The sequence below is a fragment of the Ovis canadensis genome, chromosome 14 (assembly GCF_042477335.2).
Source record: "Ovis canadensis isolate MfBH-ARS-UI-01 breed Bighorn chromosome 14, ARS-UI_OviCan_v2, whole genome shotgun sequence".
NCBI classification, from domain to species: Eukaryota; Metazoa; Chordata; class Mammalia; order Artiodactyla; family Bovidae; genus Ovis; species Ovis canadensis.
Genome location: NC_091258.1, coordinates 46,017,684 through 46,044,474, shown reverse-complemented (window position 1 = coordinate 46,044,474; position 26,791 = coordinate 46,017,684). Strand labels below are relative to the sequence as shown.

Genomic DNA, 26,791 nt, shown 5'->3' with positions numbered 1-26,791 from the left:
TGCAAATGAGCTATCACCTCATATCTGTCAGAAGGACTTTCAACAAAAAGACAAGACACGAAAAGTGGTAGCAAACATGTGGAGAAAAGGGAACCCTTGTGCACCGTTGGTGGGAACGTGAACTGGAGCAGCCACGATGGAAAAGAGGACGGCGGTTGCTCAAAATATTAACGATGGAACTATGATGTGACCATACGATCCAGCAATTCCACTCCTGGGTATATATCCAAAGAAAATGAAAACATTCGTTTGAAAAGACCCACGCATCCCCTCTGTCTCTCATCCACTAGCAGCAAAATGCTCCTCACTAACTGACACAGCGGATCACCTCTACTTAGGCGAAAGCAAATCAACAGCTGCCCAGTGCATCTGACATACAATTCAGGGTTCTTTCCCTGTCCTGCGACACCCTGGGTAATCTATCTCTGTATTTCCTCAAGGCTCATTAAACATCAGTTTTACAGATATTATTTAGGTCCTCAAAACCTCCAAATTCCATCTTGTCTCAATGCCCTTCTGTAGTCTATGCCTTTCAGTAACAGTATCTCCCTACACTAATCCTAACTAGACCATCTGCATATTTTAATTCTCAGCTTGAAAAGAATACCATTAAGGAGGCCTCCACTTACCTCTCTTTCCCACCTCTTCCATATAAATTAGTTCCCAGTTATATTCTCTTGTAGACTCTGAGCAATTAAATCACATTTAATTATTCCTCTATTAGCAAACTATTTGACTTTGAGTAAGTGGTTCAATTTTCCAAGCTTCCCTGTTCTTACCTATAAAATGGGCATAAGAATACTTACTCTGAAGAACAGTTGTAAAGACTGAAATTAAAGTATTTAATAGGCATTGAATGAATAGCTATTAAAAGTTTATTCTTTAATTCTACCCCTGCCCAGAACAATACCCTGCAATGGGGAATCCATCATGGATTAAGACCCAGGACTAAAGTGACTGTCAATCAGAATAGAGAAACTTCCCTGATACAGTGTTTCCAAGAAGAAGGCTCTTGAGCCACCTGTGTAAAACACTGCATTCCACTGTGACCCACCTGTGCTCTACAGAAACATCACTATTATCTCTTAGCCACCAGAGGGGCAACTGAATAGGGAAGGGGAAACACACACAACAAGGAGCTAAAGCACTGAAATTCTCACAGTCTGTGCTGCGTGCGTTCATCTATCTTAAGCCGAGGACACTCGAGAAAGTTTTTTAAAGCCTTCTCCATTTAAGGATCATTTCTGCCTTCCCCTTTGCAGCACTGATAGCCAACATTTCAACGTTCATGCAAATTGGAACCCAGAAATCTCAAATCTTGTAGCCTAAACCAACCTTGGACTATTTGCAAAGCCAGCTTTGCAAAGAACCAATCTTGAGAACACTTCCAGTTGTTTTCCAGGAGCACAAACATATTTAAATTCACCTATTCACAAGCTTAAAAAGTAATGTAAATGTATGCATATACAAACATTGAAATAACCCTCTGTGAGGAGTTTTAATAAACCGATCTCTTTGTCCATACAACAAACAAACCAGAATTAGAAACCAGAACCATCATTATGCATACCTGCAATTCATTTTAAGAAATTCTAGAAAAGGTGTCTGCACACCACTATTTTGTACATTGGATTATATTTTTAAAATCACTAAATGGGGAAGCTATCTTAACTAGCTTTCAAATGAAACCTTTGGTAAACTAAAGAATCATTTTGCAGTGTGAATAACTGGCATCATTAAATTCGTTTTGTAAATAAGGGACACTTGCTCCACGTTTAGATTCAAGCAGATGATTCATTTGCTCTTGGTTTGGGGACTCATCCATTCCGTTAGCATTTTTCATCCATACATTATTCATGTGTTCATTCTGCAAATATTTACTGAGTGCTTACCATATGTCTGGCACAGTATTAGATGCTCCAGATACAGGACTGAACAAGAGAGAACGAGAGAGGAGTGAACAAGTACTTTGCCCATCCGAAGAAGTTTGTCTCCTGGTGGAGCAAGATAGCCAATAAAACAGGTAAACTAAAGTATGTAATATGATGTGAAGTAAGTAAATATGTTATAAATAAGAATAAAGCAGTCTAAAGGGATAAAAAGTGGGTAGCCTACAATGGATTAGACTAGAATGGGTGCTTCTGCTGATAAGACAGGCAGGTAAATCCTGAGTAAACAGGCAAAATGAAGGAGAAAACCATGAAAAGGGGCCAGGGTGCTTCAGGCAGAGGAAATGAAAGTGTCTTGAATCTGAAGTACAACTGCCTTTGAACAAGAAAATGAGTGTGTCTTGATTGATCAAGGCAGAGACTGGTAGATCAGCAAAATAGTTGAGGGCTGGCTCAGGCTGTACCCTCCAGGCTGCGGCATAGAGGCAGGGATGGGGCCTCTGTTCTCAGCATGAGTAGGGGCAGGGGACAAATGACCCTCAGAATCCACAGATTTCTGCCCATGATGGAAAACTATGGTTTTTCCAAATGGATCAACATACTTATATCATCTCTTATATTTTCCTTTTTCCTCTTTTCTCTACTTCTATTGACCTTCCCTTCCTCTTTCTCTTACTTCCTCTCACTCTTTCATCTTTTACCCTTTCATAAAAGTATTTCTGTGCACCTATTGTGTTCCAGGCACTGTGCCTAGGGATCCAATGGATGTCCTCTGTCTTCGGTGTAGAGTCAAGATCTTCTCTCTCTTCCCCCCAACCCCGCTAAAGATATCAAGATTAGGATCTGCTGCCTGAGCTCCTCCACTGAAAGGGCAAGCTTGTGAGTCAAACATACAGAGGTTGGAGTTTCAGCTCCATTACTTATCAGTTGCATTTATATTGAGCAATATATGTAGTTTCCTTGCCTCAATTCTCTCATCTGTAAAATAAGGATAATAATACATACTTTGAAGGAATGTTTTGAGAATTTCTAGTTTTATATATAAGTGGGTGATTAATATTATTACATTATTATTTCTGCTTGCTTTCTTTCTTTCCAACTTGAACCTCAGAATAAAGGGGACACAGTGACGACAGTTTGGTAGGATACTGCAATTTACTTCTGATTTTCTGTCTCCTCTAATGTTGTGTTCTGTAGAGGAGATATTCTGTCTCCTCTAGACTACTGTATTCATTATTATAGAATATAACCCATGGGCCCTGACAACCCAAGATGACCCAGGACGGTGGCATGATGGAAACCTGGTTTTACTTACAGGAATGTGCATCAATACTCCAACTCTTTACCTTTCTCTGAATTGAGACTCTTTGTTATGCAACTTCTCAAATTTCTTCCATTAAAAAATCAGATTATATTTCTCCACCCCTTTGCTTTCAGTCAGGCCAAATGGTGTGCTTAGGCCAACAACATGAGACAGAAAAGATAGTTTCCAGTTTTAAGCCTATACCTCAAGACATTATGCATAATTCTGCTCGACGTCTTGTGCAGTTGCCATCACTGGGAGAGTGTGCCCAAGATAGCCCCAAGAAAGAGGATGAGAAACACACGAAGCTGAGCAGAGCTGCCACAGCTCAGCCCAGTCTAGACCAGGCAACCCCAGCCAACCCACAGACGTATGAAAATATACAATTGTTATTTTAAGCCACTGAATGCTGGGGTCATTCATACCCTAATAGTTGACTGATAGACCAGCCTTAGTAAACAACATTGCTTAACATTATCAATTAATCAAATATATTGATTGGATTTTTACTGCACTAGATGCTGGGGATATAAACAAAACCGAAAACTATCATACCTGCCCTGAGGGAACTTACCCTCTAGGTGAGAAGGAAAGAAAAAGAGGCACTACTAACAGAGTTAAAGAGGGTCTGTTTGAGACAGGGAATGCCTGGAGTCAGGGCTTAGCCCGAGATGACTGTCTGACTGCTCCTAGTGGCAGAAAGGGGAACTGCATTTAGGAGATGTCTTGTAGGCAGGTTCTTCACCATCTGCCGCTTCCCTGGCGGCGCCACCAGGGAAGCCCCTTTTCTTGGTCTTGTCTAAGCCTTTGTGACCCCGTGAGCTGAAGTCCACTAGGCTCCTCTGTCCATGGGGATTCTCAATAGCCTGACTTTCAGCTCTGGAAGGATCCTCCTCAGAACTTACATTGGATAAGTTCTCCTTTACATCTATGGAAACTAAGGCCCAGACAAAGAGAATGATTTACCCAAGGTAGTTCAGTGAATTTGCAGATCTAAGACATGAATCTAAGGCCTGTGCCCCCAAGGTTGGCACATCTAATTCTATATGACCCATGACAGGCCTCACAATGTCAGTAAATTCTGAGCTGCTAAATATTCTTGACCAAAAGTTTTATTACTAGTATCATTTATGCTAAGATGAAACTCCACATTGTTATGATTCATAACTATAACATGACTTCTTTCTTGCCCAGGTGATTTAAGGTGTGATAATAACCAGACCTCATAATTAATAATAATAATTAATAACTTTCACCTATTGAGCCTCTGCTTGAAGCACAGTGCTCACTGCTGTAGGTATATGGGCACGTTTAATCCCTGCAACAATCTAGGCACAGATACCAAACCCTATTTTATGGAACTGTAAACTGAATCTCACAGAAACTTACTAGGAAGCAGCAAAACCAAGAATCAGACTCAGAGCCAAGTCCTGCAGTCTCCCTACCTATCTCTGTAGGCTCAGCTGTGAGAATCTCCATCTGAAACATCTGGTTCAGAAAAGGCATACCTGTTCAATCTTCCTCAGCATACTCCCTCTGCCTGGGGAAGGCATAATGGGAGCCTACCACAAGGTGATAACGCCATTCCCTATTTGGATCTTGCCTCTCTTTTTATACCATTTACCAAAGGCTGTCTCTAGAGCAGGAAGCTTTGAGAAGGCCTGGGGTAGCCTAGGGCTTCTAAGTGAAAACAAGGAACTGACTCAGCAGGGTCTGGCTATCTTCAGAGTCTGAGGACAGACACATCAAAGGGATGACAGCCTGGTACCTTTGATGAAGGAAGCAACAGGAAATTATCAGCTTCTTGCTGACAAGGACAAAGACAAGAAAAGGCCCATTTGAGCCTCATCTCTGTCTGGATTGGAAGAGTCAGGAAGCAGAGGGGACTGTTTAATCCTGCCTCCAGAGCAACTATGAACCCTGGCTTCCTCCCGTGAAGAACAAGGTGAAGGAAAGGTGAGGCAAGTTAAGATAAACACCCAAACTTTCGGCTGCCTGGATGAACCAAACCTTTTAATTTAAACTGTCAAAAAAGAGGTGTTTTTTTTTTTTCTCTTTTCCTTTTTTAATCCAAACTGTAATCACACAATACTCCACCCAAGAGCTTGATATGGATTTCTAAGACAGAACCTAACATAGTCATAAAAAAATCCCCTCGGAAATGTGCACTTTGTACTGTGCCCGTGTGTAGGTGTGTTTAAAATGTCACGAACTGGAATGCCTAACTCTGGTTCTCAGGAATTAATCACTTAAGAGTGAAAGGGGGGAATTAACTTGCTTTAACACTTATAAGATTCGCCAAAGCATTTGCCAAAATAGAACTTGCTGAATAGAAGCATGGTTATCTTTCCACAAGAACTAGCTTTTTTTTTTTTTTACATTTCTCTATAAAACTGCCTTGCAAAAAGTTTCCCCGTGGGGCTCAGCTGCAGGTCATAGATACTCTGGGAATAAAGGTGTAAAATAAAATTTTTGCCTTTTTTTTTGATTGTGATTCAATGAATTTTAGTAACTGTATAGATTTGTGCAACCATCATCATCATCATCCAATTTTAGAACATTTTCATCATCCAACACAGTTCCCTCAAGCCCATTTTCATCAATTTTTATTCACACCTTTGGGACAACCACTGATCTGCTTTCTGTCTCTATTATAAATTCTCCTTTTTGGAACATTTCATATAAATGGAATCAAAAAATACAGGGCTTCTGCCTGTGGCTCTTAACATGTTTTTAGGTTCATTCATGCTGTAACATGCACCTGTATTTATTTTCTTTTTAATGCCAAATACTATTCCATTATATGGATATACCACACTTTATCTATTCACTCACTAGTAGGTGGATACTTGGACAGTTTCCAGCTTATGGCTATAATGGCTAATTCTGCTATTCAGGTACATGCGTGTGGGCTGACATTCGTTTCTAGTTGTCTTAAGTAGACACCCAGGCATACAACTGCTGGTTTGTGCAAAGGAATACTGACAGCCCTTCTTCACGGAGTTCCATCTGATTCAGGCGTGCAATGTCAGTAAAAATCTACCAAACGATTTTTAACATACTTTTAAAAATCCAACGATGTTATCATTCACAGGAGAGTCCGAAACCTCTGTGGCACCAGGGACCGTTTTGTGGAACACATGTTTCCACGGCGGGGGGCGGGGGTCAGCGAGAGCAGGGACTGGCTGGTTATGCCTGAGATGGGGAGCAATTGTGAAGTGGCAGATGAAGCTTGGTTCTGTTCTGCTTTTTGGTTCCTAACAGGCCATGGACCACGGGACCCCTGGTCTAAAAAAAACATCTCACCACCACCAAACTGCTGTCACTTGACGAATTCTGGAACAAAGGCAAAGGATATATTCCGGATAACGTCAGGTCACATGTGACACGAGGCCCTTCCTTGGTTGTACCTCCAAAATGGAAATAATGACTTTTCTCACGGATCAAGTCATGTCCTAACCATCATGAATGATCCTCGACATTTTTGTATACCTGCAATTAGACCGAAGAGTCCTTCACATTCCCTTCCTGTTCCCACGTACACTTACGTGGAAGGCATGAGAAAATTCAGACCACCAGCAGGAGACAAAGAGCCAAACGCGAGTATCTCTGAGGGAGAGCGGGCCCCTTCCCTCCTGCCGTGGGACTCAGAGCCCCCATCACCGTGCTCTGCCCCGTTAGAGGCTGGGGACCTTGGCCGAGGCCTAGGAGACGCTCCAGGTTTCAGGGCTTAGAACACAGAGGTGGAAGGCGAACGGACAGGACCAGAGACGCTAAGGCAGGACGCAGGTAGGGTGCGGAAGGGGCTCCGCGGGGTGAGGGACCGACCTGAGGAGGGAGAAGAGACAGGCACCGCGGCCCGCTCGCTGCGCTCCCGGGAAAGCGCGCCGCCTCCTCGGCCTCACGCGGGCCTCGCGTGGGCACCTGTGCGGCGAGAGAGGGTACCTGGCGCCCTGAGCCCTGTCTCCCTGCGACCTTCGGGAAGTAAAGGGGGGGCTGCACTTAAGAGCCAAAGAAATGAGAAATGGCAAACTCGGCGGCCTCACCCCCAGCCCAGGAACCGGCAGCTTAAGGGCGAGGGGCTCGGCGGCTCGGCCCCGGACGCGGGCGCGGGCGGCCTCCGGCGCCTCGGGGATCCCGGAACCGCCGAGCAGCCCGCGGCGCCCGGGGGGCGGGGGCGTGGCACCCGGTGGCCCCGCCCCGCCGCCCGCCCCCGCGCATCCCGGGCGCCGCGTGCGGACGCGCGGGCTCCCGGTGCTACGCGGGCTCGGGGGCCCCGGGCGGGGAGCCCGGGCGCGGGCCTCGGTCGCCCCCCTGGGTCCCGCCACCTCTCCAATTCAGGTCCCCGTTCGCGCGCTGTCCGAGGCGCTCTATTCCTTTTTCGACCGGTTAATGTTGATCCCTCGGCCCGACTGCGCCCCTCTCGCCCCTCCCCCTTCTTGGCGAGCCCATCACTCCTTTTCGGTCCTCGTCGCGGTCCCTCCCAGGATTCCAGTTATCCTTTTGCTGCTTCATCTTCCCTCCACCTCTGCTTTTCTCGCCACTTCCCACCCGAGAAACTTGTTCCGGCCAGGGGTCCCCCTCCGGTCACAGTTGTCCCCCTTCCTCCCTAGAGACAGCAGCGTGTGCGGGTCCCAATGCCGTTCCCCGAGGCACGAGCGCCCCGCCCAGTCCCTGGCGTGATTCCGAAGCCCAGGCCGGGCCAGCGTTTTCTCCCGGCGACTCCGCAAGGGCAGGAAGCAGGCCTGGGGTCCCTTCTTCCAAGGAGTCTACTTAGAGGGGTACAGGGCAGGACTCAGGAAGGATGCGGGCACAGAGTCCTTAGGCCGGGTCTCCCGCAGAACCGCACTCTCCACGGAGCCTGGGGTGGGGGGCGCAGCGAAGCGGCCTGAGGCAACAAGTGACCCTTCGTGCGAGCGGGGGCCACTTACCTGCCTGGGGCGGGGGCCGGGCCGACCCTGGTTAAGCGATCCTGGCCCCCCGTCCCCGGCCCCGTTCCCCTTACGCACACGGGGCTTTGGAGATGGGTGGCGGGAGGGAGACCTGGGATAGAAGGAGACGTGGCTCTTCCCAAGTCCAAAGTCTCCCTCCTCCAGGTTTCACCATCCGCACCCTTAGCAGAGTTTGCTAGGGATGGAGAGAGGGGGCAGGGCAGAAGCCGCCGACGTGGAGGGATCTTTGGAACGTGGGGGTGGTGGAGTGAGGCGGAACAGTTCCCGATTGCCTCCCCCACTTGGGCGATACTTTCCCCCCTACCCACCGCCCAAGCCTCCTGGGCCAGGGCCCAGCCTGACCAGCTGGAGCGGATTTGGGCGAAGGAGGAAAGAGGGGCCCCGGAGCCCTCCCCAGCTTTCCTCTGCCGCCCTCACTGATTGGCTGTGCGTCCCTGGAGCCCAACTTCAGCCGCTCCAGACTCCATCTGAGACCCAGGGGATCCGGAGTGCGGCGACCCAGAGCGGGGTAGGAGGGTGGCCACGAATCCCCGGGCTGACATCCCGGGGGTCCCTGGGGGGAGGGGCGCGGACTAGCCGGCCCCCGCAGCCTCTGCGAGGCCCGGCTAGCCGTGTCTTGCGGCCTCGGCTCCTCTCCGCCCCCCGCCCTTTCCTTCCCTCCCCGCGGCGGCCTCCCTCCTTCTCCGCCCCCACCCCCCCGCCCGCCACCTCCCCCCGGTTTCTCATTCCTGCCACTAGCGCGCTCGGCGGCTCATTCCGCGGCCGCCGCCAGCCGAGGGGAGCGTCGCGAGCAGATGCCGCGGGGGCCTCTCGCAGCCGCCGCCGACTTGTGAATGGGACCCCGGACAGGGGCCGGGGCTGACACCGCTGCGTTCACCCTGCGCCAGGGACCGACGGCCCGCATCCCGCGCCCACCCTCCGCGGCCCCAGGTGAGGCGCGCCGCCAGTGCCTTCCTCTCGCCTGGATGGGGCTTCTTTCGGGTGGGTGCGGGGGGTGGGTTGATCTCTGGATGAGAATGTCTGGCGAGTGGGGTGTGTGGGGTGGGGGGAAGGACTGACTCGACAAGGTTTCACAAATGCTAAGCGGACTGGGGAGGGCGGAGGTAAGAGAAGATTTGTTTAAAAATCGAAAAGGAAGAAGGGAGCCAGTTGTGGGCGCGGGCAGCTCAGGGGGCAGAGGCGCCAGATGTGTGCTCCAGTCTCTCCCTGCAGCTCCGGTCTTTTAGCGGGTCTGCGCCGAGGCCTCGAAAGAGGGGCTTTGCACCCGGCTGGAGCTGGAGGCTGCAGAGCTGCACCCCGGACGCGCCGACCGCCCCCGGTCAGGTCTCCCGGGGAAAGTCGCCCCCAGCGAGGTGCCCTCCCGCCCGCGCTGCGCCTCTTTCCAAAAGCGACGACATGACCATACTCTGCAGGGTCCCTACCCCATCCTCCCCTATCCCGACCGAGCGCTCCCGGGGACTCAGTTCCTCCATCGAGATCGACGGGGAAGCCCCGGAAAACGGCAGGAACCCAGCTCGGGTCGGCGATTTCCCCGCACTTTTAGAGCGTGGGTTTGGGTCCGCTGACTGCGGCTCGGGGGCGGGTTGGGAGGGGGGGGCTGCTGACTGCGGTGCGCGCTCCAGCCTTCAAGCCGGAGTGTCTTCGGGGGGCTCCGGGGGAAGTGTGTCAGCTCCCGCCAGCTCCAGGGGTGATACGTGAGCGGCTCAGGCTCGGGCTCGCTCTGGCTGAGGCTTGGCGCAGCCTGCCCGGGTCAACGTCAACTTTGCGAAGCGAGCCTTCCCCGCAGCCTGCGCCTCCTCCCGGAGTGCGCCGAGCCTTTCCAGCTCCGCGCGCACGGCCTCCCTCCCGCATCTTTGCCCCGAACCCGAGCGGCGAGTGAGGAGCCTGGAGAAACCCGCAGGATGTGGGGGCGGCGAGGAGAGCAACCCTCTCCCCCTACACCCCGGTGTAGCTATAGGAGGCCCGCCTGGTGCTATGAAGAAAGAGTCCCCAGAGAAAGTGGGGTCAGCGAGCGTCACCTCCCCACCCCCCAGGTCGCGCTTCTTCATCCCATTTCTTGCCAAGGCCTTGTTCCTTGTTTTCTGGGGGTGAGGGTGGAAGTGGGGATGGGGTGGGGTAGGGAGCGGTGGTGTCCGCACGCCTTCTTCTCCCGCGTGAAAGGTTTTTTAAATACTTGAAGAAGAAAAGCCCTGTTGCTTTGCTGATAATGCAGCAGGGATTTCACGGGCCATCGCACTACTATTAAGAAATTGCATCTTCTCATCATTTAATAACGCCACCTCTGCATGGCGACGGGTCGTTCGTAGGGGTGGGGTGGAAGGTTGTTTCTAAAACCCTGCTGCATGAAGGTAGACATGCCTGTAAAGTCTTCCCTCTCTAAACCTTTGTCGGGTGGCTCTGAAATCGCGCCTTGTTTTCCTCTTCCGATCATTCCTATCGTTTTTATATGAAGCAGAATAAGTTTTCGGTTTAATCACAGGGAAGCCACAGTGATTAATCTGGTGAGAGGACACGGGTCGATGTCTTTTTCACTTGGGCTTGCTGCAGGCATCGATGGTTTTGCGGGGTGTCTGGATTTCCCAGGGAAGGGGACGTAGAAGTGTTCTCAGGAGCGAGGATCCTCCAGCAGCATCGCATCAGCACATTTGCCACTCGGGGCTCCGAGAGCTAGAGCCTAATACGATGAGAGAGAAGAGATGAGGCTGACCTTCATTTCATTAATCCTGGAATTATTTTTCCTACAAATGCAGAGACTCAGACAGCAGAATCCAGAAGTAATCACTGCCCAGGAGAGCCTGGTCTCAGTCCAGTAGAACAAAGGAATCAAAGTTGCAAAACAAAGACACAGAGGGTTGGGGCCAAGGCCAGTGGGACCCTGAAGCTCCTGCTCACTGAAGTTCCTTAGTCATGAGCTCTGATTCGAAGTTTTAGAGTTGGCCAGTAGGCCCTAGAATTCAAACCTCTCCGCAAGACTGAAATCCTGCCCAGTACAATGGAATGTGAGTAGTTTTCAAGAACAGACCAAGGAAAAGCATCTGGCAGGACGGGAAAGTTGCCTTGAGTGAGAATTAGCTCTACATGCTGTTTCTGCAACAATGCAAATTAATACATTTAAAATGTCTTGCAGTCACATTTTATTATTCAAAATTATTATGATGATTTTTTTCCATGTTGTTTTGGAGTCTGTATAAGTTGGTCATTTTATTATGTTTTTAGGAAAAACAAACAAACAAACAAAACCCTCCCCACCCTTGGGGGAGGGAGGTGCATTGGAAGGACTGAGATAGGATAATCTGTTGAGGCCCAGGCATGTGGATTTACTCCAACTGAGCTTACTGCTTACCAGAAAAATAGGCTTTGGAAGTAGCTCTAATTGAAGCAGTGGACCATCTTGATAGCACTTCAGAACTTTCATTATGGTGTGCATTCTTATCTGAACGCTAGACAGTAAAATTACTAGAAATGCAAATTCTGTTTTCAATTAAGATGCAATCTTTTGTTAATTTGAGAATTTTTTTTTTAAGTTACAACTTTTGTTGTTGTTGTTTTGTTTTTTTTGACCCAGAACTCAAGGTTCCTCTTTGCAGTGGTGGCTGTGGATGTGTGCATGTTTGTTTGTTCTTGAAAAGGGGTGGGGGCAGGGTTGGAGAGCCATGCCGTGATTTGGGGGAATACGGATCAATTTCATGCTCCTTTAATGCACTTGTCTTCATAATTCATGGTTTTTCTTCCACTTTGAATAGAATTACACGGCTGCTTTGTAAAGATTCTGGTTTGGGGATCCTCATATGGGAAATGCCATGACTTTGACCTCAAAGCTTGATTTACAATGCCAGAGCTACACTCCCTTGAGCATAGTGTGTCTCAGAACCTTGCCTGTGAACGTCTGTGACTTATGAAGTTGACAGTTAACGTAAACTTTGATCTGTGATATTCAAAGCTATTTTCGGAACCATCTAAAGGAGATCTGCAAATCTGATTTTACTCTGCCTTCATTTTCTACACATTTATGTAGGCAGAAGTTCCAGAAACATGATAATTTTAAGGTTTTTTTCAATATTGATTTCTTTCACTTTGATCATAGGAATACCTTATCATTAAATAATAATGATAAGACAGTGGTCTAAAGAGTTAAAAAGTCGGTAGCCAACCTTTTTTTTTTTAACTGTCAAATTTGCAGAATAACTACTATCTTGTACATCTTTTTTTCCTTACTAGAATAATCTCACTATTGTGTAAATTCACTAGCCAGTGATTTAAGAGATTGAAATGTGCTTGGGATATTTCCCCCCTTATGCAATTGGTCCTTGTTTCATACAAAGTTACCTGATATGTCAAGAACCCCTGTCCTAGATTTACCAGCCACTGTAGTTGTCAGTCTTTTTGGTTCAAAGTTATTGCCCCTGAACTACGTAAATGTCTTTGGTCCTCTGTGTGTGTGTGTGTGTGTGTGTGTGTGTGATTTAAGGGAGTAGGGGAGAAACATCAACAGGTCTGGTAAAAAAAAAATTTTTTTTTAAGCTGGAGAAAGTTGGACAAATTCTGTTGTACCAGTATGAGTAAGAGTGAGGTTTCCATCAGTATTACTATGATATCCATCCACAGCCTCCTCTATGGGCAAAGAAGAACTAAAGAAAACACTCGAGGAGGATAATTAAACATCTTCTGCTATAATTTTGCCCTGACATTGAGAGCCTTGTGCGTCTCTGGAAATGGGTTCCTTCGCGGAAGATTGCACTTCTGGCCACTAGAGGGCAATGGCGCCCTGCTCCAGCTGTGTGCCTGGGGCCCATCTGCTTTTGAGGGCACCATGAAAAGCAGTTTTGTTACCACCGGCCTTGTCTGGACCTCTCAGGAGAGACCGAATTCAATCTAGCTGTGGTTCAGGCTACTGCTTCAGCAGTTTGTCAGGATTAACATCTTTCTAGTCCGTGGATCCCGTTACCTTCAGTCTCTTCTTCCCACCTTGGAGTTTACTAGAAAGTTGCAAAATCTGAATCTTGAAATCCTCTGAGCAGGCGATGAGGGGGGCTGGACTGTATAATAAACAAGGTCAGTTCTCACTGAGGCAGTGATATGGAGGGTTTTCTGATTCTTTTTTTTTTTTTTCCCCTGCAAAAAAGCATCATTTCAGACTCCAAGGGGGAAGGGAAGGAGTAAAGCAGGGAAATATTAGTGAGATTGCTGTGATAACATTGCCTATTCTTTCAAGAGGTTTTGAAGATGTCTGCAAGGCATTTTTAATTTGCAAAAAAAGAACAGCAGTTTGATCTTTGGTAAACACTTTGGGGCACGGAGTTTTAATATAACAGTAAATGTTTTACTATTACCTTTAAACCATTCTTGATATTGCTGTACAAAACCTAACGTTAGCAGAGTAAAATTTAATTCAAGATTGGTCCTCATGCACTGGAGTTTAATCATCTGACTTTTTTTTTTCCCTCCTCTGTGATATGGAAATTACTGCTTATGATTAAATTGCATATTCCAGGCTGCACAAATTTATATTTGTTACTGTTTGATAGCATCATTATGAATTTAGAAGAAGAATGAAACAGGAAAAAAAAAACCTAATGCTATATTATAATTAAGAGGAAAGCTCTATTTTAAAAAAATTACTGGCTTAAGTGGATTCTTATTTGTATCTTTTTTTTTTTTTCTTTAAAACTGAATATAGTTGCCTCCCTGGTGAATCAGCAGTGGAGTTCTTTGCAGCTCTGAGTATGTTGGAATGCATGAGCAGTTGATGAAGGAGGAATCAATGGAAATAGATTATGGGAGGGAGTATTAAGTAACTCAGTTGAAAGTAAGACAAAGTGTTTTGTAAACCAAAGCTCACTTACCTCCCGGACAGTTTATTTAACTTTAAAAAGGAAGGCACTTTTAAATTCTAAGTGCTTGTGAATAATGCACATGTGTTAGAACTGGAGGCAAAATTTCACTGTTATTTGGTTTAATTAGTCGTCTGACAGTTGCAGAGTTCTGAGATGCTTATTGAGACAAAGCATTGTTCTCAGAGTTTCTATGGTCAAGCTTTTTGCTCAGGCAGAGAGGCTAGTACGTAGGATGTTAAATGAGATGGGAGTTTTAAGAGAGAAGAAAGGAAGAAAGAGGAGGGGAGAGAAAAGAGTGTGGGAGAGACTACGGATGCCCTTTCTCATGGCAGGTCAGGCTCTGGTGTCTCTCTCTTCTTTCCTCCCTTTTTCTACTCATTTAGACCATGTGAGGTGCTGAATCCAGAAAGCTGGCATAAACAGCTCCACAGGCCACGATAAACAGTGGCCAGAGCCTTATTCTCCTGCCTTCTGGCACTGAATACTTGTCAAAGGATACTGTGAATAAGCACTGCCTTTTTCTGCCTTTCCCCTGGTTGTTCCAGTTGAAGAAAAACCTTCACTTCCTTCATGAACTTCTTTATTTGCCAGAAATCCTCCTGACACGGTCCTCTGTGCTGGCATGATTTCACAAATTAAGATTACTCCTCCATGTTCACTTTTCCCGGAAGAAAATGTCTTCAGATGCAGCATCTTCCCCAACTCGATGACCACCTGACGTGGCAACTGGAGCAATGGAAGCCCCGCCCTGGGTTCAGTTTAAGACACACAGAGGTCTCTTCTCAGCGTCCTGAGGCTCCACCGGTGAGAGCAGTGGGAACTCAGAGCTGCATTCTAGCCATGCATGCTCTCTCATTCTCAGGAAGAGCAAGCACGGATGAAGGCCGGACGGACAGAGTGTATCTGATGACACCACATTCACCCCCACCGTGATCTCTGCGTGTGTGTCGCCGATTGTCACGCACCAAACAGTCGGCCCTATTTCCATCATTCCTGAGGCCTGGACCACCTGTTCAGACGCGGAGTCAGTATTGCCGAGCAGTCAGGCCAAGATCAGGGTGAGGAGAGTGAGGTGAAGACAGGCAAGTGCAGATTTAGATCCCGACTGCATTTAAAATGTTGATATTTTGCTCATCATGGAGGTTTCCCCCCTAGTGATCTTGATTTTTGAAATATTTCCTAAAAATAGTATTTATCTTGAGTCACTGAGTTTTGGGGGTTTCCCAGGCGGCACTAGTGGTAAAGAACCTGCCTGCTAAAGCAGGAGACATCAGAGACGCAGGTTTGATCCCTGAGTCTGGAAGATCCCCTGGAGGAGGGCATGGTAAGCCACTCCAGTATTCTTGCCTGGAGAATCCCATGGACAGAGGAGCCTGGTGGGCTACAGTCCATGGGGTCGAAAAGAGTCGGACATGATGAAGTGACTTGGCAGTAACTGCAACTGAGTTTATTGGCATCTCCTTATATTTTGTGCCCACGGACGGAGCCTCACCTGACTCACCCTGGTTCCAGCCCTGCCCAGCAGTCTGATTCTTCTCAGTTCCAGCTCCACCGCTTGCAAAGTAGGAACCCAAGACTGAGCTAAGTAACTTCTCTCCGACTCAGCTACCTCATCTGTGAAAATGGACCTAGTCATAATACCCATGTCCTGCAATTGCTATAAGATAACAGAAAAATTGGGTACAGTGTCTGGTTCATGAGCGCTCAGTAACTGCTTGGGACTTTTTGTCCTCTCGGAAAGAGACCTGGGCTTCACTATTATAGACTAACCATAGCAGGTAGAAGTTCTTCCCATGATTATTTGGCCAAAATCCTGCACTAAACTTTCCCTTTGGTTTGAGGGCCCTCCCAATTAGTGATGAATTGTTTATTAGAACCTGCCTTTTTTAAAAAAATATATTTCAGAAGTTTAAGTGATCCATCCCTCTTCCATTTAAAATATTCAAAAGGCAGTCAAGATTTTAGAGATAATTATGGCTTTTGAAAAGTGCCTGCCTCCTCGATACCTTTGCATTTTCCCCTGCTCATTTTTACATATGGGCTGCTGTGGAAAGTTGCCCTGAAGTTATATCTTACTGGGAAAGTTGGCTAAGCCCGTGATGTTGAGATATTCATCGCAAGGTCTGCCTCTCTTTAAAAGGGACTCATTACTATTCCAGACTAGCTGAAATGATAATTAGTCTCTTGATAAATTGTCACCATTTTCCAGAATATTCCTGTTTGTTTTTCAGGTAAGTGTAGTTTGGGGTTTTCAGGAGGATGAGCTGTGACAGTCTGACTCCTGGAAAGACTGCGACTTGAAGAAGCACTTGCCCGGTCTGTGGTCTTCCTCAGGCCCAGGCAGAAGCACAGTGATTTGGCATTGGATTAAAAATAACAGGAATCCCCGCCCCCATGCAGCCCTCCATGGCATTCCAACTGTCCTCACCCCAGCGTCACCATCAGGCTACAGCTTCTTCCAAAGCACCTAGTCCTTCCAGGTTGCCCTGCTGTGCTCCACCTGCAGCTTTCCTGCATCATCTGTCCCTGCCCCAGGCCCTCCTGCATTCCCTCCTGAGGACGCGGCACCATGAGAGTGAGGCACTCGCTGCCTGTGTTTGCCTGGAAAAGGCCAGGGGAGAGGGCCACCTTGATGAGGTAGGACTGTGCTCCAGGTACCTCCTGTATTGTGTGCAGGTGCCTGTGAGGAGGGTACTGTCATCTCCACTTTACAAGTCGGGAGAGTGACCCCCCAGGAGGATTCGAGACACTCGTTCTAGCTCACCAGGCTGGAGCTAGGTGTCCAAGCCCATGCTGACCCCACAGGCCAGCAGTTTCCTGTCATGTGTGGTGTGTGTTGCAATCCCGGGCCGCCTCGGCTTCCTGGAGAAGAGCAGCGGGACAGAGAGCTGAGTTGACGGCTTGACCCTGTGCCCCTACAAGCTCCCAGATGTTGTCCATTAAAGGAGCCTCTGAGATCTTATGGTCGAACTCTCCTCTCTGCAGGGTTTCTGCTTGTCATTGATCCTGCAGCTTCCTAAATGTCCTGATGACAGCCCGCTAACGACATCTCAGGAAACCCATGACACCAGAGGCGACTCATTAACTCTGTTCATTAACATATCCCATCATATAAGGAGCTAAGATCTCTTCTGCTGTCACTTTCTCCCAGTAGTCTCTTTGCCCTGCTCCCCGGCACTTTTTCCTTCTGAAAGCCCTACAAATACTGGAAAATGGCATCTGATAACAGTTAAAATCCATCATGTATTGAGTACTAAGCTAGACTCAGGCACTATGCTAAGGACATTCTAAAATATGAGAATTATCTGCAGCAATCTATGAGCTGGTTAAGATAATTGCTAGCATCTTACAGAGGGAAAAACCCTGGAAATGTCCAGGGTTCTCACTGTTAATTGGCAAAGCTGAGATTAAAAGTCAGGCATCCAACAGCCAACTTAACCTGCGTCAGGGTTCTCTCCCATTCAGGGCTTCAGCTAACCTGATGAGATTACAGACCCCTCACCATCCTCATCTCTCACGTCTGCTTCCATTCTGTCTTGTCATTGTCCCCCCCTAAACGTGTGGCATCTTAAATCAGAGTCCCTGTCATGGTCTAACCACTGTAGAGTGATTGGACTTCCTGTTTCCTAAATGGAAATGGGACATCTCACTTTAAAGCAGAGTTCTCAGGAGTCAGGTGTCTGAAGTCACTTAACTGAGCTGTTGGCTATCCTCATCAACGATCTTTCAGAGATGAGGGTCCAGGGGCCCATAGAAGGACCATGACTCGCCTAATATCACATGGTAATCTAGCAGCAGGTGGAATAAGAAGTGGGTGGTCTTGGCTTTTAATCCTCTCTCTTACCACTATCTAAAAGCAAAAGCGTTTTTATTTATTTTTTTAGAGTTGATATACCTGTGGTCTGATTATGATTTAAATATATCACTAGTTCAGATGGACCCTATAATAGTATTTGGCAGTTAAGTTGTAACATCTAAATACGGAACTTTGTATGAATCTTTAATATTTTGAAGTCATGGTTAGCCAATCCAGTGTCATTTGACAATATTTTGCAGTATATACCGTTTGATTTCACCCTTCAGCTCTGTCCTGCTTTATAGATATCTACCATTAATATCTCTATTCTGAGTTTGCATAAATAACAGTAAGAGTGGCATCACCACTTTGCCACCTGTAAGCTTTCACAGGGCCCGCTGGCAGGGTTTGGTTTGCACTCCATCTGAAACTCATTTCATTGTCCCCTATTTTAATGAAAGGCCTGGGCTGGGAACACTGAAATGATCAAATCACAGGGCCTTTCCTCAGAGAGCTGACAATATCGCTGTTGAAGAACGTACTAAAATCTCAAGGCTGCATACAGCCAGTGCCCAAAGGAAGTATAAGCAAGGAGGACCACAGTAAGAATGAGCCGCATGCAGTTCAGTGATCAAGGATGGTGTGGGGAAGGGAAAACAAAAACAAAAACCATTGCACTCCTGCACGGGGTGGGAGGGACCCAAGAGACCAACTGGAGTAACACATCACGCCACCAGGCCCTGCAGGCCTGGCTCCGCGTGCCAGTGATAGCCAGAGCGCCACTAGTCACAGGGAGTTCCTCACCCCTGGGCACAGACCGCCAAGGCATTAGGGACTTCCACATTTAGAAACACGTTTAGGGTTGATCCAAACTCTGTGTCCCCAGAGGTTGTACTCTTGGGTATGAGCCTTTGATGTCAACGAGGGATAGATAGATTTCTCCCTCCCTGTTACAGCTGTTCAGTATCTGAGTGGTCTTCCGGGATGCCGTCTCTGTCTCCCGTCTCCAGAACAGACACCTGTCTCCTTTTTGCCCTCCTCAGACAGCGAGACTGAGCACAGAGATCTAGAGGCAGCTTAGACTGTCAGCTCGCTCTGTGCTTCTTTGATTGCAGCCCGAGGCTACATTACATTAGCTTTCATTTCCAGCCACATCACCCAGAGGACTTGTGCTCCACAGTTTATTTGTTGGTTTTTCCTGGTGTGCTGCTGTTAAGCCCCATTTTCCCACCTGTCCCTGTACACAGAAGACATAATATGGCACCTTCAGCAGTGTGAGGGCATCAGGCTGCCTGGCTTCAAAGCTTGGCCCTGCTGCTTCCTGGCTGTGCAAGCCACCGTATCTGTCTCTCCATGTCCTCATCTGTAACACTGGGTCAATAATAACAACCTTGCAGGTGTGCTTCTGATATGAAATACTAATATATGAAAGTGTTTAAGGAGTACATGGAATGAGGTTGCTGTTTTTATTATCTCTGATACATTACACATCAAAATGTTTTTAAGTTTAAACCTTTAGTCTCTTATGCAGAATATCTGTCATCCCTCTAACCATGCAATAGTTTGGTTTACTTACATACCTACCTTTCTTATGAAAAACAGCAAGAACAACAAAACCGACAGAAGCAGGGACAGCACCTTGTTAACCACAGAAGACACTCCTTTTGAGTGATTCTACCCAGGTGGTGCTGGTGGGTAAAGAACCCACCCGCCAATGCAGGAGACATACGAGATGTGGGTTCGATCCTTGGGTTGGGAAGTCCCCAGGAGGAGGGCATGGCAACCCACTCCAGTATTCTTGCCTGGAGAATCCCAAGGACAGAAGAGCCTGGTGGGCTATAGTCCACAGTGTTGTGAAGAGTCGAACGCAACTGAAGTGACTAGGCACGCATGCGTGCCCTGGAATACAGTATTCTTCATGTTACTCCTTCCTCGTAATGCATGGTTGCCGTTTTGTTTGCTTGTTTGTGTGGCTTCATAGCACCCGAATCGCCTTCCTAAGTCTGGAGATAACCCACAATAAGACTCTCTGTAGAAAGACTGCCCTCTCTCCTCTCCACAGGCTTCAAGGGCCAGAGTCTCTGTCTTCTCTCTCCCAGAAGGTAGAATGATGACTCAGCACCTACTTCCCAGTGTGTTTTAAACTTGGAATCAGGTTCTTACACTTATGTGCCTGTGTGTGTGCAGACCCACACAAGCACACCCACAAGCCCCGGCCATGAAGTAGCCCGTGGATGCTGACCATGGAGAACCCACTCTGGTCACTGTGGAGTGGCTGCTGCGTCATCCGACATCCAGGAGTGACCAGAGTGCAAGAGAAAGCTGTCACTACCCACATTCAGTGGGGGCCGTGGCGGCGCCCTCTGTGCTGTGTGCTGTGCTTAGTCGCTCAGTTGTATCTGACTCTTTGCAACCCCATGGACCCACCGTGGACCTGCCAGGCTCCTCTGTCCATGGAATTCTCCAGGCAAGAATACTGGAATGGGTTGCCACGCCCTCCTCCAGGTTTGTGGCAGGATCTGGTCTGCAGTTCTGACTGTCGAGGCTCCTGAGGTTCCTGACCACTTCACTAGTCTTCCTGCAAGCCGTGTGCTACTCAGAGTTGCTTTGAACTAATAAACCCAAAAAGGCTTCATATCCCTGGATATCCTTGCAAGACTGCTGCAAGAAAACTTATCCACTGCAATGGTGAGGGGCGATCTGGATTTTGAGTTCCTCTCAAATGCTGATAGAACGTGGCTAGATGGTTAGATATTCAGGTGTGAGGAGAGAGCAGAGGAAACCTTTATTAAACATTGGATGGTCCGATTTGGGTTGAGCAAGAATTGGGCAGGACATCAGAACCTGGGTGGAAGCTAAGTGATACGGCTCAGTAGATGAAGTGGAATTTACACAGGCAGCTATGGCAAATGACATAACTGTTAGGCATGTGGATGGCAAATGGTCTCTTGGAAAGAACAGGGCAGGTTGTGTGGGAGAGTGGCCCGTGGATGCTGGCTCTGGAGCCAATGCAAAATTCCCCCAAAAAGTATTATGCAGAGGAAACTAAGGCCAGATTCAGGGACAAGAGTCCAAATTGTATTCCTAATCTAAAGGCAGCCAGATAGAAAAGACTAGTCTGAATTCAGAGCCAAACATCTCAGAGAAGCCAGGATCAAATACATGCAAGCTTTCCAGGCATTGACAGGAGCACAAAGGATGCCCCTCCTCACCACAAATGACTTCATCACATCCCAGTTTCTGGGGGTGGGGGGTGGCTCCCATACCCTCCCAGCTCTCTGGCCCCTGTGTTGGCCCCAAGATTGGATGATCAGGTGGAAGCTGGCAGTGCTTAAAGCAGGGAGAGTTGGGGCAGCAAAGAAAGAAAAGCTTCCTCTGCCGTTGGTCCGTCATCCCAGGACAGTCCAATCCCTGTTGAAAGGAATCCGAATCACACTTCTAGGGAGTGGAGCCTTCAGGGCAAGGTCAGGGTTTCTAAGCATCTAAGACTCGCTGGCCTGTCTGCTGGGCCAGGTAGTTAAACCGCTGAATGGCTTGATTTTGTGTTGATGGTGCCCCTTGCCCAGACCTGACCCAGGCATCACTGCCACACAGAACTCCTGGAGCCATGCCTTTCAACTTCTATGTGGTACTCCCTGACTGGTCACCATGGACATAAATCCAGACCACAAACCAAGAAGGACTAACCAAATACAGGTGAGGCTGGTTGGGCAGCTATATCAAGAGTTAGCGTCTTTCCAGTGTCTAACTTATGGAAGCATGAATGTTTAAAGGTTTTAAATATTTAACGACATATTTAAAGGTTTTTAAAACAATATTTCTTCGACAATAGCAGCAAAACTGTATTTAAATTCCAAATCCAAATAGAAAATTAGAAGTACCTTATGCAGCCAGTTCCAGTCCACAACACTTTGTCCTGAAATAATCCAGTAGGGAAGGGAGTTGGCTCTTGAACTGTCTCACTCCAGTATATGTTTCATATATAGACACAGCTGTAGTATAAGATGTAGTTTTCGTTTTCATTATTATTCTCGGGAACTTAAGAAGCACTATATAAATGAAGTGTCGCTATTAGTATTATTACCTTAGAGTGGAAATTGCAATTTAGCAGTTAGAACTGGGCACACTTGCCTTCGAAGTAATGCATTGGCCATTCTTGTGTTTTATTCATCACCGATCCTCCTTGCAAACCTCAGAGAATCTTCAGCTTCAGCAAATCTCCACGGTGCGTTTGGGAGCATTAGTCAGGAGACTAGGACAGCCTGGGAGAACATGTCTTTGAAGTGAGGGATGGAGCCTGCCGAATCATCTCAGCTGCCCTCATCCCAGCAACCCCCTCCTGCCGTGCCCGCATCACAAGCCAGGGAGGGACCTGGTTTTCACTTAGAGAGAGGCATACCTTGTGTGCTTTCCTTATTGGGCGCTTAACTTCTGTCTCATTTCTCATGAATGGAGAAAGATCTCCTGTCAGCAAGCCTGCGGCCAATTGCTGACAGATTTTTCCCTAATAGGCTGTCCTGTGGTTCCCTCCTTCCAGGCAGACCAGCCTGGTGAAACCCTGGCATTCTGATAAATAGCTGTGCGGCCTTGGGCAAGCCACTTAACCTCAGTTTCCTCATCTGTAAAGTGGCCTGTTGGGTCCTTTCCAGCTCTAAAATGGTCTGGCTCTCAAACCTTCTCCACAAATCACCTGGCGTGGTGCCTTCTGACCATTGCATCTCAGCATTCCGGAAAAGGTGCCCTCCATGTGGACAAAAACGCCAGGGTGGAAATGCACAGGATGATTTGTGTGAGCAGAGTGCACACGCAGGGTGGTGAGTGGGACTCTGTGAAGTATGTTGCGCATCACATTTAGGACTTCGGACTTCATTCCCCAGATCCTAAGCCTTTGCCAGTTTAGAGCGGTGGTGGTGGGGAGGCTGTGTTTGATACTGTATTAAATGATATCTGGACCAGCATTGAGAAGAACTGATAGTAGCAAGGGGCAGAGATTCTAAACAGGGGAATTGGCAGGAAGCCGGGACTAGGGGGCAGTGTTTTTATTAATAGAATCACAGATATGTACTGAGCTTTTACTGTGCACACACAGTGCTCAGCCTTTCCTACAAATTATCTCAATCCATCCTCCCTACAACCTTAATGAGTTGGAAGCTATAATTATCCCCATTTATAAAACATGGACACCAAGACTCAGGGTAGTCAAACAGCTTTCCCCAGCGTCATACATACATCTGGTAAGGGGGCAAGTGGGGATTCGAACAGGAAGATTTTGCATTCTTCAGTGCTCTGTTATCACAGGACCGACTTAAGAGGCTTCCAGGATAGGTTCGTGAAACTTGCTACTGGCTGTCGGTGAGGAATGGGGGTGGATGATCTGTGAAGTGCTTACTGAGTGCCTGGGACTGAGCCTTCTAGAGATTATCTCGTTGAATCTTCCCAATAAACTTCATAAGTAGAAGCCCCAACTTCACACTGATAGGCAGTTACAAAGCTTTTGAACTCAGGACATGAAAGAACCAGAAAGCTTTTCCTGAGACTTTTTAATGTATCCCAAATTGCCGGGTTCTTGGCTTTCTCTCTGCCCAGACTGATTTAAAGATGACACCGAATGTTATGTCTAATGTCTTGTGCTCATGACTTAGATATTTTAAAAGATGCGTTAGGCGGAAAAGAAGCTGTGATTCCGTGATCCATGTTCTCTCTTGATATTTTGGTTCCCGTCCAGCCCTGGCATCGCTGAAGGGAAGATGCCTTTAAGAGTGTCCCATCAGAACATTTATTTGACACTCAGGGTTTGCAGTGTATTTCTAGGAGGTGTTGAGAGAAGACATGTAAGCCCATCAATGGGCCCTCTCTGCTTTCTGATAGCAAAGGTGGGAGAAGATAGCAAAGTCAAATTACAGCTGCCATCATGCATATTAATAAGGACCTAGGTTTCTGAGAGATAAATGAATCATCTACACAGGATTTGAAGAGGTCTCGAAGTGGCATCAGATTTGACACTCCAAACTAGGACAGGAAAACAAATGCAATCGCAAACACCAACCTGGCAAAATCTTGTTCAAAGAGACGAAGTCCACAGGGTCTCTGTGTTTTGTGTTTCTTTATCTGTTCTCATATCCTTGGAGCATTCTCATCTGTATTCCCCTTGACCCATCTTTTTTTCTCGCCCCTAATTTGTTCATCAACTCACCTTTGGACAAGAGGGAATGCACTTCCTTTGTCTGGATTTGTTTCCTCTTATGTAGAGTAAGAAGGTTCCAATGGAAAATTGCCTCCCACACAGGAGGGATCTGGGAGACCAGCTGAGATCTGTTTAAAAAGTAAAAAAAAAAAAAAAGAAAAGTCAGTTACTCTACTTGACCCAGAGAATACTTGTATTTTTCTCCTCTGAACCCAGCTCCTGGACTTAAGATTTTCACTGGGACAGTTAATACCAAATGGGTGGTCACTGGGGACTCAGAATTTAGTTCTCAGCTAAATGGCAGCCCACTCCAGTATTCTTGCCTGGAAAATCCCATGGATCGCAGAGCCTGGTAGGCTACTGTCCGTGGGGTCGCAAAGAGTCAGACACGAGCGACTTCACTTTCACTTTCACTTTCTGGCAAAGAGCCTCCAAAACCTGTCTCCTGCCTCATTTAAACCAATGCTTCTTTAAAAGAATGAAGTAAGAAAAGCTTCATGGGCAAGAATATGAATTAATTTCATGGAAATAGAATCCCTTTTCAAAGATTGCCTGTCTTTGCTTAATGTTGAAAGTATTGATACTACCTCTGGTATTGTTTCCCCCGTTTTTACATTTGCATGGGACATGATTTGATGACTATTTCTTCTGCAGATGGTTTTCCTTCTCTGAGAGAGTTACATTGATCATATTGGCTTGGTTCACTGATCACGCCTCCCTGTGAGGGGCCTGTTTGGATGGAAAAGTGAGCTGTTTTGGAAACAGTAACTTTACCTGCTTTCTTGTGCCTCCTTTCAGGGCTCCGTTGGGCTTGCTGCAGGAGAGCGTTGAGAATGCTGTTCACAGGCTCTCGAATGCAAGAAATTGTGCTAATACGACTTTAGTTTTCATATCAAATTGAACGAGAAATGAGTTTGTCGGGAATAATCATGCCTCTTGCCGAGGTGCCAGGTTGGCTAGTTACTGAGGTGTGACCGTTCCTCCACGTCTGTCCGAGCGGTGACGTGGGCGTGTAGATGGAGGTCATCCAGTGTGCTGGACCCAGCCACACCCTCGGGAGACCTCCTCAGGCCCGTTCCTGGCAGTGGCTCACTCCCGCTACGAGTATTCCCTCATCTCCCACTATACTTGGCTCCCCCTCGGCCTTGTTCCCAGTGCCTTGGTGGGTCTCTTACAAAAAACAAGACAAAACAAAGCAACCCTTGATGTAAATAGTTCAATCTCTGTGACATTCATGGTGGTAGTTCAGTTGCGAAGTCATGTGCAACTCTCGAAATCCCTGTTGCTTCATCTTGAATAAAGACATTCTGATGGGAAGCTGTGCCTACAAAGGTGAGCCTGGGGGTGCAGTGCAGTTCGGGAAAGAACTGGGAAGACTTCTGTCACTCATTGCATTGAGCATGTAGAGACAGGTTTTAAATCTTTTATCTGTGGGGCCACAAATCTTCTGGTTTCATATTTCATAGGTTAACTTCTGAATGTTATTTCTCCAAAGGTGAAGGTGAGAATGTTATTTCTCCAAAGGTGAAGGTGAAGGTGAAGTTGCCCGGTCGTGTCCGACTCTTTGCGACCCTGTGGACTGTAGCCTACCAGGCTCCTCCGTCCGTGGGATTCTCCAGGCAAGAATACTGGAGTGGGTTGCCATTTCCTTCTCCAGAGGATCTTCCCGACCCAGGGATCAAACCCAGGTCTCCCTCATTGGAGGCAGACACAAAGCACTCAATAATTTTTGCAGCATCCAGGACACTGCCAATACTTCTGAGTATCTACAGTCAATGTAGGTTCCTCCTCTTTTTGGGTCTCTCTTTTGGGTTTGATCCCTGGATCAGGAAGAGCCCCTAGAGAATAAAATGGCAGCCCACTCCAGTATATATATATATATCTCTCTCTTTAAGCTAATGGGCACAGAGTGATTTAAATGCAACATCCTCTCAGTGCTCTGTCATGCCTTCACAACAACGGTAAAAATATGCACCCTTCCTCGATGGTCTTGATAGTGTAAGTCCACTGTCTGCATCAGTTCTCATGACAGCAGTGAAAGTCTGCTCTGGGTGTAGAGGAGTGGTTAGAAGCTCACATGTGAGGGGCGTTCAGACTGAGAAGGCTGAGATTTCGCTGCTACCACTTTTTATTTTTTAGCTGTCTGGCCATGGGTATATAACTTATGAATCTGTGTGTTTGTTGGTTTCCTCATCTGCACCATTGCATTGACCAGAGTATCTACAAAGATCCAAATGAGTACCTAGTCCTTGGTAGCTGATAAGCCTATGAATGAGAAGTGTATTATTATTTCCGTTCTGCAGAGAGGCAGCGGAGGCGCTGCGAGTTTGCACACTCTTGCCTTGGGGTATATGGCAAGTGAGTGACGCTGTGGAGTTTGTATCCAAGTTCGAGTACTTCAAATCCATTGTTCCTTTCCATTCCCTCTACTAAATTTCGCTAAGTGTTACCGTTTCTCTCTTCCACACCAAACTCTAATCTGAATTTGATGGGAACTAGTTTTCAATTGTCTATGAAGGTTTCATGCTGTACTTTCTTAAAAAAAAATTGACATAATGCTCTCTTTCTCAGTATGAATCATATTTGCATAGCTCTGAGGATGTTGAGAACTCAATTTTCTCCCGGAAATCCTTTGTTTTTGAGCTTTTGTATGTTGATCATTGAAATTTCAGGGATGATAGTTCTATCCATGCCCATGCTCTGCAATAGATGAGCAATACAGGCCACCAATGGAAGACACAGATGAAATTTAAAATGTTCTAGAAGTCCAATTAAAACAGTGTAAAGGAAATATGTGGCAATTTTAATAATGTATTTTATTTAAGCCAATGTA

General features: G+C 47.1%; 1 protein-coding gene and 1 long non-coding RNA gene across 2 annotated transcripts in view; one reads left to right on the top strand and one right to left on the bottom strand.

Annotated features, from left to right (window-relative positions):
- Nucleotides 1–8,308, bottom strand: part of LOC138418062 (uncharacterized) — a 32,545-nt gene extending 24,237 nt beyond the window's left edge. The window contains exon 1 of the long non-coding RNA XR_011248399.1: nt 8,124–8,308. This is a non-coding gene — a long non-coding RNA (uncharacterized lncRNA). The remainder of the gene's footprint in view (nt 1–8,123) is intronic.
- A 158-nt stretch (nt 8,309–8,466) lies between these two features.
- The window catches only part of CDH11 (cadherin 11), a 150,788-nt gene continuing 132,463 nt past the window's right edge, over nt 8,467–26,791 (top strand). Inside the window, exon 1 of the mRNA XM_069548936.1 lies at nt 8,467–9,074. The gene's annotated coding sequence lies outside the window, so the exon portion shown is untranslated. The remainder of the gene's footprint in view (nt 9,075–26,791) is intronic.